The sequence below is a fragment of the Papio anubis genome, chromosome 11, assembly GCF_008728515.1.
Source record: "Papio anubis isolate 15944 chromosome 11, Panubis1.0, whole genome shotgun sequence".
NCBI lineage: Eukaryota > Metazoa > Chordata > Mammalia > Primates > Cercopithecidae > Papio > Papio anubis.
In genome coordinates this window covers 115602560-115619380 of record NC_044986.1, presented here as the reverse complement: position 1 = coordinate 115619380, position 16821 = coordinate 115602560, and the positions used below count along the sequence as shown (strand labels likewise).

Sequence of the window (16821 nt, the reverse complement as noted above, 5' to 3'; positions counted from 1 at the left end):
TGCTTATGATCCAAGGCTTGTACACGGTTGATTAGTATTTTTTTTTTAAATTTATTTATTATTATTATACTTTAAGTTGTAGGGTACATGTGCATAACATGCAGGTTTGTTACATATGTATACTTGTGCCATGTTAGTCTGCTGCACCCATCAATTTCACCTGGTTTAATTGTTCACGTCAGGAAGGTAAGTCCCACACTACATTACTGGGTCATGGCTAGAAGAAGAAGCCTGCTTTCCTTTTTCTGTCTTCATTATGTTTCATTGTAAAATTATTTTTGTTGATTAGCTTTAAAGTATGCTATGCTTCCTAAAGCTGTGGCTTCATATTTCTTATCAAGAAATAGCTGAAAACCTTTTACATACTATTCCCCCAAATATTATATTTTGTAAAGGATGCTTACTGTACAGTTCAAGCAATAAATTTTAGATGTGGACTCCATGAGTTCTAATGTATAATAATTTGATTAAAATTACTTTGCATTTATAGATTAGTTCTCTATAACATTGTATAACTCATATATTCCATTCTCTATATATATTTTGTTAACATTTTATAATTTTTTCTAAAAAGATGTTGCACATCTTTTATTAAATTTATTTTTCATAGTTTGATTACTGGTATATAGAGTCTTTTGTTTTCTATTACATTTTATGGGTATTGCTGAGGTATAAGAATATTCCTGATTTTTATATATTTATTTTGTATCAGTAACTTTGATCTCCTGTGACCTATATGTAGTGTCTTGAGTATTCTATATAGATAAGTATATCATCCAAAAAAGACAAATGAATGAGTTTGCCTCTACTGTCTCAAAATATATATTGTTTATTGTTAACTCTTGTCTCCAAAGCAATGTTGGATAACAAAGATAACAGAAATCACTCTTACCTTGTTTCTGATTGTAATGAGAATGCTTCTGAGTTTCAACGTTAAATATGATGCCCTTCATAAGTTCTAGGTAGATGACATTGACCATATTAAGCAATGTTATTCTATCAACATTTAAGAAATTATGAGTGGCTGGGCGCGGTGGCTCAAGCCTGTAATCCCAGCACTTTGGGAGGCCGAGACGGGCGGATCGCGAGGTCAGGAGATCGAGATCATCCTGGCTAACACGGTGAAACCCCATCTCTACTAAAAAAAAATGCAAAAAACTCGCCGGGCGAGGTGGCGGGCACCTGTAGTCCCAGTTACTCGGGAGGCTGAGGCAGGAGAATGGCATAAACCCAGGAGGCGGAGCTTGTAGTGAGCCAAGATCCGGCCACTGCACTCCAGCCTGGGCCACAGAGCAAGACTCCGTCTCAAAAAAAAAATAAAAAATAAAAAAAAAAAATTATGAGTTAGTTAAAAATTTGTTTAAATAACTCTGTTCTAGGGACTAGAGATACAACCGTTAACTCACTGGAGGAAAGGTGTTCACTTCTTTGATCCTTCAAGCGCGGCTGTTTCATCTATTCCCGTTTTCCTAGTCTCTTCCTCAGGAGTTCCTTCTCCCTTCCAGGCTGCTACACAGATGTCACTTCCCCTTGGAAACCATCCCTCAAGCCTCATTTGAGACTGTGCTTTGCCTTCACATCTCATGCAATGCTTTCCCTCTCCTTCTATTCATCATGCACTATTGCAGTTGTCTGTTAACTTGTCTGTGTCCCCAGTAGTCTGAGAGCAACAGTAAGTCCTGTTGCCAGTTTTATCTCTAGTGACAAGGACAGTGCCTAACTGAAATTGACTGCTTAATATTGCCTAATTGATTAGTTAATTGCTTACTATGCCTTTTGTTTATTTTTAGGTCTGTAGGGGAGCGTTTGATTTTATTTATGTATGTATTTATTTATTATTTATTTATTTTCTTTTTTGAGATGGAGTTTCACTCTTGTTGCCCAGGCTGGAGTGCAATGGCAAGATCTCGGCTCACTGCAACCTCCGCCTCCCAGATTTAAGCGATTCTCCTGCCTCAAGCTACCGAGTCGCTGGGATTACAGGCGCCCACCACCACACTGGGCTAATTTTTGTATTTTTAGTGGAGTTGGGGTTTTGCCGTGTTGACCAGGCTGGTCTCAAACTCCTGACCTCAGATGATCCACCTGCCTTGGCCTCCCAAAGTTCTGCGATTACAGGCGTGAGCCACCATGCCCAGCCATGTTTGATTATCTTTCAGGCTAAAATTGTGATCACCTTGAGCTTTGATATAAGAAATTGGGTCTTTTTATGACCAAAATCAGACCCATTGTATATAAAATATAAATGTTTGTGCCAAACATTGTTTCATAAACCATTCTGGTACCTCTCTGTGAAAAGGTAGAGAAATTCCTTTGTAATTTCTCATGTCAAAGAGCTGTAATTCTCCTAAACAAGTGGTTTGTTTTCATCTTCTAGATATTTTGATGCATGCGGCTAATGATATTTTCTATTTCATATTGTTTGGGAAGCTTTAGAAGCAAAGCTTAGCTTACTTCTATCAAGGGTATTCAACATTAGAGTATCATGTTGTATATTAATTTAATTCCTGCTTGTCTTCTGCTTTTATATTCTTATTTTTTCCCTCTTTCCCCAAAATTATATTTTCTGTTGTTAAATCATATTTCCCTACACACTACCCTAAATCCTTTTGCCACCAAGCAAGGTAAAAATATTTTCAGGGTAATATGTTATTGAAATAATCTCACCACTTCAATCTATTTTAAATGCTGCTGGAAGGTTTGTCTTTCAACAATATGAATAATGATGTCGTGCTTCTGCTTAAAATACCTTAGTGGCCTCCTGTTGCTTCTAGGGCGAAACACAGACTCCTCAGGAAGCTGCACGTGAGTCTTCCTGGTACTTTTCTGAGTGCAGAATTGAAAAGTTCATTTAAACACATCAACTACACATTTTGACTAAACCACTTGGAAAATGAAACAATTTTTTTTTGTGATAATATACCGGTTTACCTTTTCATCAAAATTCTAGAGTGAAGCATTTTCTTTTCTTTTTAGTAGAGAAGGGGTTTCACTATGTTAGCCAGGATAGTTTCGATCTGCTGACCTCGTGATCCGCCCATCTCGGCCTCCCAAAGTACTGAGATTACAGGCGTGTGCCACCGTGCCCGGCTGCCTGAGTGAAGTATTTTCACAATCACAAGCTTGCAAAAAGTTAGTTTTGTTTCTATTTTGTTTCTGTTTTTCCCACAGTAGTGTATATTGAACTCTAGCAAAAAATGGTAATGTTAGAAAGTTTATGTAATGTTGTAGAAAGTGGAAGGAGAACAAAAGGGGGACTAGCAGGATATTCTATCAACTGTTGAACCTTTGTCTAAATAAACTGTGTAACAAACTGGTATATAGCCCCTGAATGGATAATAAAATTAACTCAGTGCCCAGGAAAACTGTACCCGCAAATCCCATGTTTGAAGTGGCTTTAGGTTAAATGAAAGTGGTACATTGTTTCAGAAAAATATTGGAAGATTATTTTCAGGATTCAAATATAATATCTCCCCACCTATCATCTCCTCTTGACTTTCTTTCTAGATCTAAAAGAGAGAAATTCAATAAATTCTGGTAAGTGCAGAAAATCATGATTTAGGACCAAAAAAACTGCCCTAAAAAGGACTTTCTCACCAATGGCATAAAAAGAAGTTCTGAGTTTTGGAATGAAATGCTACTTCTTTGCTAAAATGCCAGAATAGCAAGTCATTTAATTCTGCCTTACTAACAATATCAGAAAACAGAAGCTATGTCAATGAGCATTTTGCAGAGCATATGTGGGCTAGGAGGGCTATACTTCCTTATAAATCATTTCATAAAGATTCAAATTTGAGAAAACTCAGAAGCACCTACTAAAAGTAAAGTCCTGAAATGAGGACAGAATATTACCAGTTCAGACCGGTATTGACATTTACGTAGGTCACCATTCGAAGTGATGACATGCATGTACATGTGTCTGATTCCTGGAAAGTTTAAAGTACATTATAGTGTCATGTATATTGTTTTACTTAGTGATCCAGCAAGCATTTCCTCAGCCTATTTATTAGGTATGCCATTAAATCTCCTTTAAAATTATATGCATACATAGTCCCTGCCAAGCTGAATGCCATACACTGGTAAGAGATACTTATGTATTATGCACAGGTATGCATGTTGTCTTATCTATCATATCACAGTGTTCTCTGTATGAAATAGAATGGTTTGTCATATGAAATCTACAATGCAATTGTACACTTTCCAAACAGATTGTCAACGCTTTTAAGATAGGAACCTAGAAATCTGTTCTGAATCTCTTACTACCTATGTAAAACCTAAATTAAACTACATGGCTGGATAGGACCACAATAATATCGTTAATAAGTCCTTATTACATTTAATTGTGTGGTGATTAATGCCATGACATTTTGCCTTTCACAATTCACATTTTCACCAGTGCTATCTGGCAACTGCCCCTACCATTCCAATAAAAATCACTTCAGTAATAGCTTCCTACTAGTTAATTCCTAATGATATTTTCCATTCTATTCCAGGCCAGATCATACATATTTGAAAACTGTGCAGCATTTAATGCCCTGGTCTAGCCCAGATCATTTTTGCTTGAATTCTTTGATCTCACTTTGTTCCACATGTCTTCTTACCTCTTAAGTCAATCTCTCACTTGAGCTTCCTTTTGCTGTTCCTGGCATTCTGCTCTTTCTGTTTCTTGATGCTCTCTTGAAGAGCTCATTATTCTGTGGTTTCTGTTGTACACCCATGACTGATCATCATTGCTTCTCCACGGATAACTTCTCTGAATGCTGGACCCAGATACCCCCATCTCCTCCACTTTGTCCAACAGAGTTGTCCAATGGATTTGTTACAAACTGACCTCATCACGCACTACTCCCAATCGGCAACCCCCTTCCCATCTCCCACAGAGAGTGTACTGCTCTCCACTTTGTTATCCAAGTGAGAAATCACCCCCTTCTCTGAACGCTGAATGTGTTCTACTGATCCCATCTCATCACCCCTGTGCTGTGCTTTTCTTACCTTAATATTGCCATTCCTTGAGCTTTCATATTTGCTTAAACATTCTCGAAGTCAGATCGCTCATCAACTGACTTGTAAGGAAACCTCGCTTATTTCCAATATGCGCTTCCAAATTCTTGAATCCAGTTTGGCCAGGTAGTGGACATGTCTGTAAAATGCTCTAGTTTTTACATGTCTGTCTAAGTCAGGGTTTTCTGTTTATATTTTCTGTGGCATGCCATGTTCTCAGTTTACATTCTGTATGTTTTCTGTGCCTTTTAGCAGAGCAGGGTGCACTTTTAGTTTTCAAATAGAAATTAATAAAACGCCATGAAACTTCAGGTATCACATAGACCCAGCACCAAAGGTACAGGAACATTGATTCTCCGTGTGGGCCGTTCGCACATGAGCTACCGTGTATTTCGGAGTTGAATTCCGTCGAAAAGCATGGTTCATCTGCGGTATGCTTTCCTGTTCATGTAAGAATATGGCAGTAAGATGGAAACGGTTTGCTGAGGTCTAAGGCCTCCTCATGGCCTTTCTTCTATCCTGGGTCAAATATCAGTGTCTGTCTTGATCTCTTTGTGATCTAAATATCCAGATGAAATCATCCACCATTCTATGCCTATGTGGGCACAAAGAAATTATTGTGAACATCTCCTTAAAATAATGAATTCTGTGTCTGTGTATGTTTTAAAAGTCAAATTAAACTTCTTTTCATAAACTTCAGATGATTCAATGATGAGGACATGGTTCCAAACATGAGTAGAAGACCACTTTTATGGCAGCACTGAGAAAATACTTTCTGAATATTCAGATATAAAGGGGTTAATTATGATAGCTAAGTGGTACAACATAAGCAAACAATCTTCCCAAATTCCATTAAAATGGAAAACTACACATTAGTTATTGTCAATAAGACATCACGGCCACAACATATGATTTATTAGACAGTATTATACTGCCCAAAAGACAAAACAGTAAAATTACACTGAAGACAGTTGACTCAGAATGAGGAATACATTTACCAAAAAGTAATAATTTTAATATATGCAAGAAGTTTGAAAATGATATTTAATTGTCAGTTATAACTGGAAAGATTAAAATGTATTAATTTGATACAGCTTTTAAAAGATGAATTAGCATTTCCCACCTTCACATTTTCTCTGAGCGTGAACATTTCAATAGTATATGGCGGTATGCCAATTCCAAGAAGTTCTTTAAAATATATCTCCAGGAAACTTGTTCAGTGTATTTCTTTAAAACACATTTCCATGATTGGAAAGCCACCTAACTGTGTATCACTACACAGAATTCCCTAACAATTTAATGGGATATTTATTTTTGAAGTGGATTTTTTTTTCCAGTATGACTGTGAGATATGCAATATATTAATCCAGCACCAAGTAAAATTCTCTGAAATGATAGGTTGATTATCTAGTGGAATCACGTGTCTCACACATTTTCTAAAACCTAGTTGACATTAGCCAAACAAAAATGTTCCTTCTCTGAAATTTAATGTCAGGATTATTTTATTTTAATTACAATTGACATTCTCCCATAATCCCAGCACTATGGGAAGCTGAGACAGGAAGTTATCTTGCGACCAGTAGTTTGAGACCTTCCTGGGCAACATAGGCGCCTATCTCAACAAAAAAAAACGAAATAAAGAATTAGCAAGCATGGTGATGTTCACCTGTAGCCCCAGCTACTCAGAAGGCCTGAGCCCAGGATTTTGAGGCTGCGGTGAGCCCTTATCATGTCACTGCAGTCCAGCCTGGGCAACAGAATGAGACTCTGTCTCTTAAAAAATTAGTATTTTTCTAACCTAACTCAATAAGCATTGAAGAACGTAAAAGTATTATTTCTTCATTTAAAATAGACATTCAGAATTTAAACCAGCATATGCCACTCTGGATATTTTGATATTCTCTAACGTGTTCTAAATATGTTATGTTCAAAATTATACCAAAGTAACTAATATTGGTAAATTAGTCATATTTGTAATAAGATACTTTTTAAGTCATTATTTTCAGTTTTTTTTTCTTTTTTTCTTTTTTTTGTCTAGAACTAGTCTTAAAAGAGAAAGGATTGAAAGAATGCCACTTAACTGTAGAATGCTTCAGGAAAATAAAATCTCTCTTCAATTAAATCCTTTGAAATAATCTATGCATAGCACTTTCCAAGCCAAGGCATGGGTTGTTTCATTGCATCTTATGCTGTGACAAAGTCCTATAATTAGCACATTGATGTAATTTACCACTGTTTCATTAAAGCTGATTGCCTAACTATTTGGGAAGTTAACATGGCTACTTGAGTACTTGACCTGCCCTTTTTTTTCTATGCTACAGCTGTTAGTAGGAAGTGAGCAAAGGCATTCATTGCTGACAGTCATAGAAATCATCTTGGTAAAGGTTATCATACAAGACAAAGATGGAGTTTCACTCTGTGCATCCTCAGACCTTTCCATTTTTAATTGGTTTGGTTTTCTGATGAGACCTCAAATGACAGAACAAATATTTGACAGCTAAATTTTTACCAATTTAAAAAGTGAACTCATATTTATTTAACTTACATTGTTAATCATTTATCTTTTGAAAGTCTGATTTTTAAAAGTGTAATGCATTAAAGCAGTGTGTCCTTGAATTTAAGAGAGTCTACAAGTTGTGCAGAAATGGTGAAATCCATTTAAACGGCTTGAGGTAGGGATAAGAGGTAAATAATAGTTTTTTTTTAAAAAGTAGATTAAGCACAGTCACGTTGTCAAGAGTAACCCTCTTCTGTGTCTTTGGCCACCGGTGAAGAGCTGTGTACAATTATATATTTTACTCTTTAGCAACCCACCCCCAGCTATGGGACATGACAGATCAGTCAGCAGGGTACTCTCAAGTTAGGGTAGTAGGATGATCAGAGAAAAATCCAGACTTGAATAGGAGCACCAGTACCATAAACCCTTATAAAAGCAGTGCTTCAGATCAAGAGGGAAATATATAGAGGTTCCCTACTACATGCAGTCTTCCGATAGCTTTAATACCGAAGTAGTCGCTAACACCCTTGTCTGAAAAGAGCATTTAGAAAAGAACAACACACACACACACACACACACACACACACACACACACACAAATTGTTGAAAATTCTGCATAAGCAATTTACATCCTGACAGAAGAAGGATGGGGTTTATTCTCTTTCATAATCCTCTGTTACACGCTTGCAATATGCTGCACATTAAGTAACAGGTTTTTGTTGCTAAAATTAAAGTGGTTTTCTATAGGAGACACCTTAGATAAAATTGTCAATGGAGACCAAATTTATTTCCATTATTTTTAATTATTTGCACAGGACATAAATAAGAAAATAAACTTCTTGCATTTAGTTGTGGAGACTTTTTAATTTGAATATTTCATCCTTCCTAGAAGTTTCTGGGGTTGATGGGACCTTCATCCTGGGCCCTCTGTCCCTTAAATTATTCTTAGTATGATGCACCTCCCTGTAGCCCTCCCACCATCCCCAAAAAAAGAGTCAGAGGAGAAGTGGAAACCTTAGTAATCTTAGTATTTCCATCTCTATATTCCTAGAAATTTCAATGTTTAGAAATTAAAGGAAAAGACAGGAGGGAATGTGTTTTGGAGCAGGAGACAGGAACGGTAAGAAATGCACAAGATGTCACTAAACAGTCATAGTAAAAATACTATTAATAATTATTATTATAGACGTTTAGAAAAAGAAAAATAACACCCCAAGCAGTAATCAAACCACAATATCATGTACTATGGTGTATCAATTAAAATGAATGGGAATTACATGCAAATGCCTCAAATAAGATACCTCAAATAAGAAATGTAGAATACCTTTCCACTGATGATTTTTAGTTGTCAGGGCAAGTGAGACCCAAACAGCAGACAGAATGGTCCCAGCATGCTTGTTGCCTTTTTTTGTTTGCACAGTGGCTGTCAGTTCCAGCCTTACAGGTAGTGGAACCCAGCCGGAAGAAGGGGCGGGACCCAGCATTGCAGCCTGAACTGAGAGCAAATTTAAATTACTGAGCCTTTTTTTTCCTTTTTTTATTTTTCTACTCTGCGACAAACTGAAAAGATTCCAGCACGCTAATTTAACCACCCTGCTTCTTCTTTGCCTTTTTTTTTTTTTTTTTTTTTTGATTTTTTTTTTTTCTCCCTGCTTCTAGGATAATTAAAAGAGAAACCTGTAAAAGGCAACATTCCTGTGAGCGAGTTGGTGCTGCAACGTGCTGGTAAGAAAACGAGTTTAATTTTTTTCATCTTTTTTTTTTTTTTTTTTTTTTTTTTTTTGCTTTTTCTTTTTTTAAAGAGCTGAAGGCTTTGTCTGTCTAATGCAGTCATAAGCGTGGCTTCCCTGCCGTGAGGGGTTAGCATGTAATGAAAAGGTGTAATAGCCTGATGTACGACCTTCGTGTCATACTTCTAATGGTTAATAACAGCATTCCTGTCTACCCCGATGATGCTTCTCTCTGCAAAGGGACTATTTGCCCAGTTGCAACAGGGCTGAGATTGTCGCACTATGACAATGAGTTGTTGATTGTTTGGAGTTGCAGTGTCCTGTCAGAAAGATTTCTTGACTTTCTCCAAGTTACTCCCTTCCAGGGATGTGACAGGTTTTAATAGGTACCTTGCAGACCATAAGGGATTTGCTGTTTACTCATCAAACAGGAAGTGCAATGATGAAACTTTTTTTTTTAAGGAACGCTAATTGTCCTAGACTTCCTTAGTTCAGATAATGAAACAGACTAAAATGAGTGCTCAGTAAAGTCATTTGAATCCCTTTCATGTGTAACTAGTCAGGAGTTCATTAGACGGCCAACTAAGAAGAACCTACATCATTTGCAGACCTTGTACTTGCGGTGCCAACTTTATTCTTCAAAAGGACAAATTTTAATTCAACCCAATTAAATTCAACAAGTATTTCTGTGTATACTCTGCCTGGAACTGCTCCTGAGAATGTGCTTGCCTGTTACTCTGTGGTGGGGGAATAATTGAAATTAGATAGCGTAAATTTGCAGCAACCAGATTTTCTTACTACCTTTAGCACTGACCAGATCACTTAAGACATTTCAGAGTGTGTGACTGTTGGCTATAAGATGAAGTTCTCAAGGTTATATATCCTACAATAGACGAACTTCCGTTCCTTCTCTGCTTGTAACTTTTGCTCATGTGAAAAATGCAGCTCTGGCTAGTATATTTTATATCACATCTTAATATTATAAAGAAGGAAAAAACACATAGACATCTCTTTTTTCGTACACCAAACATGTCATTTGAAAATAGATCCATGTGTCAAACTTTGAGCTTATCCATATTTTAGCCTCAGAAGGAGGAAGACACATGGAGAGGTTTAGGCTTGTCAATGAGTCTGCTTGGATTTGGGTCAAGAAACTTAGGAACTACAATTTTCTCTGTTTGTTCGGTTGTTTGTTTTCTTTAAAACCACATGTGAAACAGCAAGGAATAGATTTCGCTGTCCCACCATTGTTCTTTGTAAACTGGTGTAGTTTTTATTTTTTTATTTTTTGTCTTTTGATTTTGAATAGATCACTAGAAATGTAATGGGAAAGTGGTCAAAAACAGAATGTAGTTACCGAATGTCCATTAAAACCTTTTTCTAAAAAAAAAAAACAAAATCAAAAACAAAAAAACTCCTATGGATTTTGAAGGTTGTATGCCATTTGCATCTTATAGAGAAAGTGGCATTCCATACGCTGGTAACATTTGGTCTCCGGTCTCTGTAGCTATTCTATCTAATAGTGTCACTCTACATTTAACAGCTCTGAACATGCCATGCCCCTGGGTCCTCACCGGTGCCCCCAGAGCTCTTGAAATGTCTAAAAAGACCTTAGAACATTACAAAGTGTCAATTGTTAGAATAATTTCTGCCTCTTTACAACAAGAGAAAATGCTGTGGATTTAATAGTTCATTTTTAAAGTCTGTTCTTATCCACCAGTAACTGTCTATTAGCAACATTTCCGTTATAATTGGAATAAATTGTTGCCCAGTAACAAGCAACTAACTCCTTAGCGACTTTCCATAGAATCAGTGACTAGAAATAGCTACAAAGAGCTAAATGCAAGTCAAACCACAGCACTTGTGTTTTTTTATTATGGGAAAAAATTATTTCTTTATAATTTTACCATTCTATTAAATTCTCAAATTTCCAAATTGGGGTGCCTCTTCTTTGTAATTTTCTAATTGACCAAAATCCCGTACATGAAAAATAAAGGCCAACAGATCTTTGAAAATTTTTCTTTCTGGCTTAACATAAGAAAGGATAGGCACAACCTCTCAGACTATGAGTGTTAACAAGATTCCGAGCCAGCAACACCATTAAATGTGAAGAACTGCCATCATCTTTTGCAGAGCGCAATGTAAAATTAGGGGTTTCACTGTAGGACTCTGTCATTTGAAATAGTAATCAGTCCATAATACTATATATTGCTAAAGTTAAAATGATGCTTCCCCTAATGGGGAATAAAAGCAATAAAATATTGAATAACACTGAAATTATGTTAGTTAGATTTTACCCTGTTTTTTCAATAGATAGAGTCAGGAATACCCCCAGATCCTTTTACCTAAGTGTACATAATATCAGTATGTCTTTTCTTCTTTCCTCACTGAAGTGCTATGACATTACAGTCTCAGGAGAAATTTTCCTTAACAATAGTTCTGCATTTGCCATGAGCTCTTGCGGCATTTGGGAAGGATTTTCACCTTCTACTTGCACAGGTGTTGAAATAGAAAATACCTTATGACGAGAATACACATTGTTATTTTACACACAGACATATGGACAAAAATATATATGATGCCAGAATAAACATTAAAGGCAACATGAAAGTATATGGATTACTCCCTAAAAATATGCCATTTGACATTTGCTCAATTTATTATAAATGTTTACTGAGGATCAACTATGTGACAGGAAGTATGTCAGAATCTGTAGGGAACAAGAAAAACAAAAAAAGCCATGTCTTGGTCATCAGGGGAATTACAATGTAGTAAGAAATGCAGCAGGTAGACTAGAAAATGTAATTTGATTGATTAGTCTATGATGACCTTAGCATTGTGTCAGGCTATTGGGATCAAAAAAAGTTGTAACTTTATTTCTGAGTATCTGGAGCTGGCATAATGTTTGCTTCTCTCATTTGCTTCAATTCTTTACCTATAGCCACACATGTTTTCCATTTCCTGTGTTTTTTTTTAAAAAAGAAATCTTATTGATATAAGTAGTCTTAACATCTGTAATTTTTGTGTGTTTTTACTGTAAAATAAAAATGGGCAGGAAGTGCTGAAGAGGTATCAAGAGGTATCAAGTCCCATTTCTCATCACCCACTGCCTTTGTCACTCGTAATCTACCTAGACCTCTGTCCTCCTCATCTTTACACAGAGGAAATGACCTCATCCAACACTATAATTCTTTTATTCCATCCTAGTAGAAGATGGGTAGCTTTTAAGGAAAAGGTATGGTTATGGCGGGCTTGTCCACCTGCGGTTTAAATGAAATAAAAGACAATTACCAGCTAACAAGCTCTAAGTCTTAACCTCTGCATTCGTGTTGAATCGATGTTTGGTTATACCTGCCCCATGATTTTATACCTTCGGCTTTCTTCATTATGTTAATGCCCCCAAGACTGTAGAGGAAAATTGCAACAGAATAGTACATGTACGTTGAGAATGCTGTTCTAGCAGCTGTTCAAATGCTTCTTACATGTGATCCAAGAAAAAAAAAGAGAATGTCTTTCCCCTTAAACAACATTGCATAATCTGATATTTCTGTGTACCTTTTAAAGTAGCACTTGAGCAATCTGATGAGCTTTCATTGATTTATACACCTGTGAAGTCACAAGAATCAAGCTGCAGAGAATTTCCATTCATACAAAAGTTTCTTGTGTCACTGTGACTCTTGCCTCCACACCTGGCCTTCACACAGGCCTTCAGAGGTGCATTCTGTCACTATAGGTTAATTTACATTTTATAAAATGTCATATAAATGGAATTATGCAGTATGGATTTTATGTCTGGCTTTTTCATTTTGCATACTGACTTTCTGATTCATACATGCTGTTGCATACATCAGTAGATTTTTTATTGCTGTGTCGTATTTCACTATATAAATAAGCAAAAGTTTGTTCATCTGTTCACCTGTGGATGAATACTTGGGTACTTTCCATTTGGGAACCATTATAAGTAAAGCTGTATGAACATTCATGTGCAAGCCTTAATGTAGGCATAGGTGTTTCTCTCAGGTAAACGGCTCAAAGTGCTGGATCATATGGTAGAGGTATGTTGTATAAGAAAAAACCCCACAGTTTTCCAAAGTGGCTGTAACATTTGATGCTTTCTCCTGCAATGTTGGAGAATTCCAGTTGCTGGATATCTTCGCCAACATTTTGTGTATTGCCAGTCTTTTCAATGTTAGCCATTCCAGTGGGTATGTAGTATTAACTCACTGTGGTTTTAATAAATCTTCCCTGAAATTGAATGATGGGGGGCATCTTTTCATGTACACATTGGCTTATGGTAAAGTATCTGTTCTAATATTTTGTCCAATTTTTATTGGGTTCCATGTGTCATCTTAATATTGAGTTGTAGGAGTTTTATTTTCTCCTGGATAGACACCTCTTTTCAGATATGTGTGTGGAAAATCTTTCCTCCCAGTACGTGACTTTCCTATTATTTTTAATGGTGTCTTTTCAAAGCACAACATTTTTTCATTTGAATTAATCCAAATTACCAATATACCACATACCAGCATAAAAATTTATTTCATGGTTCATACTTTTTGTGTGGACAAAGTGGAAATGCTAAGATTTTTCTCCTAAGTGCTTCTCTATAAATTTTATAATTTCTGTGTTCACTCACAGTTCTATGGTGCATTTTGAGCTAATGTTTATGTTTAGTATGAAATAAAAACCAGGGTTCAATTTTTTTTTGTCATATGGAGAGCCAGTTGCTTCAGCACCATTACTAAAAAGACTATTCTTTACCCTCATTTAATTACCTTAGTTTATTTGTCAAAAATCACTTGACAGTAGATGTGTTGGTCATTTTCTGGGATCCGTCCCATGGATTTATACATTTATTCTTTCACTAATTCCACACCATATTGATTAGCTTTATAGTAAGTCTTGGAAACAGATACTGTATATTCTCCAATTTGCTCTTTTTAAAAATTGCTTTGGCTCTTCTAAGTTCTCATTTTTATATAAATTTTAGAATTTGCTTGTAAATATTTACCCCAGTAAAAATTCTGGTGAAATTTTTATTAGAATTGCATTGAATATAAATTCAATTTGTAAAATTGACGTTTTAACTCTATTGAGTCTTCCATCTATAAACAATTATTCAGTTGTTCTTCATTTATGTAGTTCTTTAATTTCTCTAAGCAATGGATTGTAGTTTTTGGTACACATGTATTTCACTATTGTTGTGAAATGTATTCCTAAATGTTCAAGGGGACTTCAAGAAGGTCATGGAAAATGGAATTAAAAGTTAAAAATAAAAAAATGTAAACTTTATTTCTCAACATAAGCGCCATCAAAGTCAAGAGACTTTTATAAGCAATGATACCAGCCACTTAGTTTATCTCTAAAGAACTGGGAATCCTGAGAATTTAACTTATGGCAATGCAACATTTTTTACACTATTAACTGAAGAAAAAAAATGGTATCCTTTAAATAATTTTTAGGATTAGAAAACAAAAAGGCAGAAAGAGACAAATCAGGAATGTAAGGCAGATGCCTAATGATTTTCCAACGAAACTCTTGCAAAATTGCCCTTGTTTGAGAGGCTTACGTAAGCAGGAGCATTGTTTTGGTGAAGGACTCTATGATAAAGGTTTGGCATTCTCAAAACACTCTTATACAATAAACAGATACTATCTTTCTTTGGTCCTCCACAAAGTCAACAAGCAAAATGCCTTGAGCATCCCCAAAACACTGTTGCCATGACCTTTGCTCTTGAGTGGTCTGCTTTTGCTTTAATCGGACCACTTTCACCTCTTGGTAGCCATTGCTTTGGTTGTACTTTGTCTTTAGAATCATACTGGTAAAGCCATGTTCCATCTCCTGTTACAATTCCTCAAAGAAATCCTTCAGAATCTTCATCCTACTTGTTTAAACATTCTATTGAAAGCTCTGCTCTTGTCTGCTGTTGATCTGTTTACAATGGTTTTGGCACCCATTGAGTGGAAAGTTTGCTCAACTTTCATTTCTTAGTCGGAATTGTATAAGGTGAACTATTTGAGATGTCTGTGGTGTTGGTTATTGTTCCTGCTGTGAATTGTTGGACCTCTTCAACTAGGGCAGGAACAAGAAAAATATTTTCCTCACAAATCGATGTGGACCGTCTGCTGCTGTGGGTTTCATCCTCAACACTGTTCTCATCCCTTCTTTAAACAAGTTATCCATTTGTAACTTGTGAATTTATTTGGGTAACTATCCCCATAAACTTTACGCAAAGCATCAGTGATTTCACCATTCTTCCACCCAAGCTTCATTCTAAATTTGATGTTCGTTCTTGCTTCAGTTTTCATAGAATTCATGTTGATCTAGTAGGGGCTGTTTTCAAACTCATCTTGTGTCTTTCGTAGTGACTCAAACTAGATCCTGTTCAGGCATTTTATTAAAAGTTAGTATGAATGTATTACAGTGCAAAATAAATGGAAATCCATGCATAATTTTTTCATAATATGCATTTTTCATGAATACTTTGAAGACCCCTTGCAGAACGTTTTAGTTTCTTAATAAGTGAAAAAATTTTTCCAAGTGTTTGTGGCTATAATATACAAATACTATTGATGTTTGTTTACTGACCTCTTATACTGCTATCTTAACAAATTTCCTTGTTATTGTGAATATTTTTAAATTCATATTAGGATTTTCTAAATACACCGTGAACTTTTTGATCAAAACACTTCATTCTTTCCAACTGTATGTCTTTTATCCTTTTTCTTAGCTGTTTGAAATATCTAGGACTTCGAGTGAAATGTTAAGTAGAAATAATGAAAGTGAACATCCTTGACATGTTCCCAGTCTTAAGGGAAACACATTTAGTCTCTCACTGTAAAGAATGAAGTATTTTTATGCAGAGCCTTTACCACATAAAGGAGGTGAAGTCCCCTTCTATGCCTGGTTTGCTGAGAGTTTTTGTAATGAAAGAGCATTGTCCTTCTATGTACTGAGGATTTGATTTGCTAATACTTTTATTAAGAATTTGGTGTCTTTTTTCATGAAGGATACCAGTTGTCACCTTGCCTTCTTGTAATGTCTTTGGTGTGGTATTGGAGTAATACTAGTGTCATAAAATTGGTTGGGAAGTACTCCTTCCTTCTCCATTTTATGCAATGTTTTGTGTAGAATTGGTATTTTTTTCTTCCTTAAGTGTTTGATGGAATTTACCAGTAAGCTACCCATGCCTGGCCTTTTCATTGTGGGGAGACTTTTAATTAAATATTCAATTTTATTAGTAGATATAGGGTTACTTAAATTTTTCATTTTTCCTTATGCTCGTTTTGGTCATTTATGTTATTCAAAGAACTTATATAATTCATCTGAGTAATCCCAAGTACAGGTTGAGCATCCCTAATCTGAAAATCTGAAATCCAAAATGCTCTAAAATTCAAAACTTTTTGAGCACCCAGCATGATGCTCAAAGAAAATGCTCACTGGAGAATTTTGGGTTTCAGATTTTCAGATTAGGGATTCTGAACTAGTACATAGGTACAATGCAAACATTGTATTCCAAAATCTTTTCAAAATAGAAAATCCAAGACCATTCTGGTCTCAAGCATGTTAGGTAAGGGATACTCAACCTTCATG

General features: G+C 35.8%; 1 protein-coding gene and 1 long non-coding RNA gene across 2 annotated transcripts in view; one reads left to right on the top strand and one right to left on the bottom strand.

Annotated features, from left to right (window-relative positions):
* Nucleotides 1-8989, bottom strand: part of LOC110744201 — a 39621-nt gene extending 30632 nt beyond the window's left edge. Inside the window, exons 1-2 of the long non-coding RNA XR_002524533.2 lie at nucleotides 8823-8989; nucleotides 4993-5596 (exon numbers count right to left, since the gene is read on the bottom strand). This is a non-coding gene — a long non-coding RNA (uncharacterized LOC110744201). The remainder of the gene's footprint in view (nucleotides 1-4992; nucleotides 5597-8822) is intronic.
* A 195-nt stretch (nucleotides 8990-9184) lies between these two features.
* CELF2 (CUGBP Elav-like family member 2) overlaps nucleotides 9185-16821 on the top strand; it is an 861437-nt gene continuing 853800 nt past the window's right edge. Inside the window, exon 1 of the mRNA XM_017944501.3 lies at nucleotides 9185-9223. The gene's annotated coding sequence lies outside the window, so the exon portion shown is untranslated. The remainder of the gene's footprint in view (nucleotides 9224-16821) is intronic.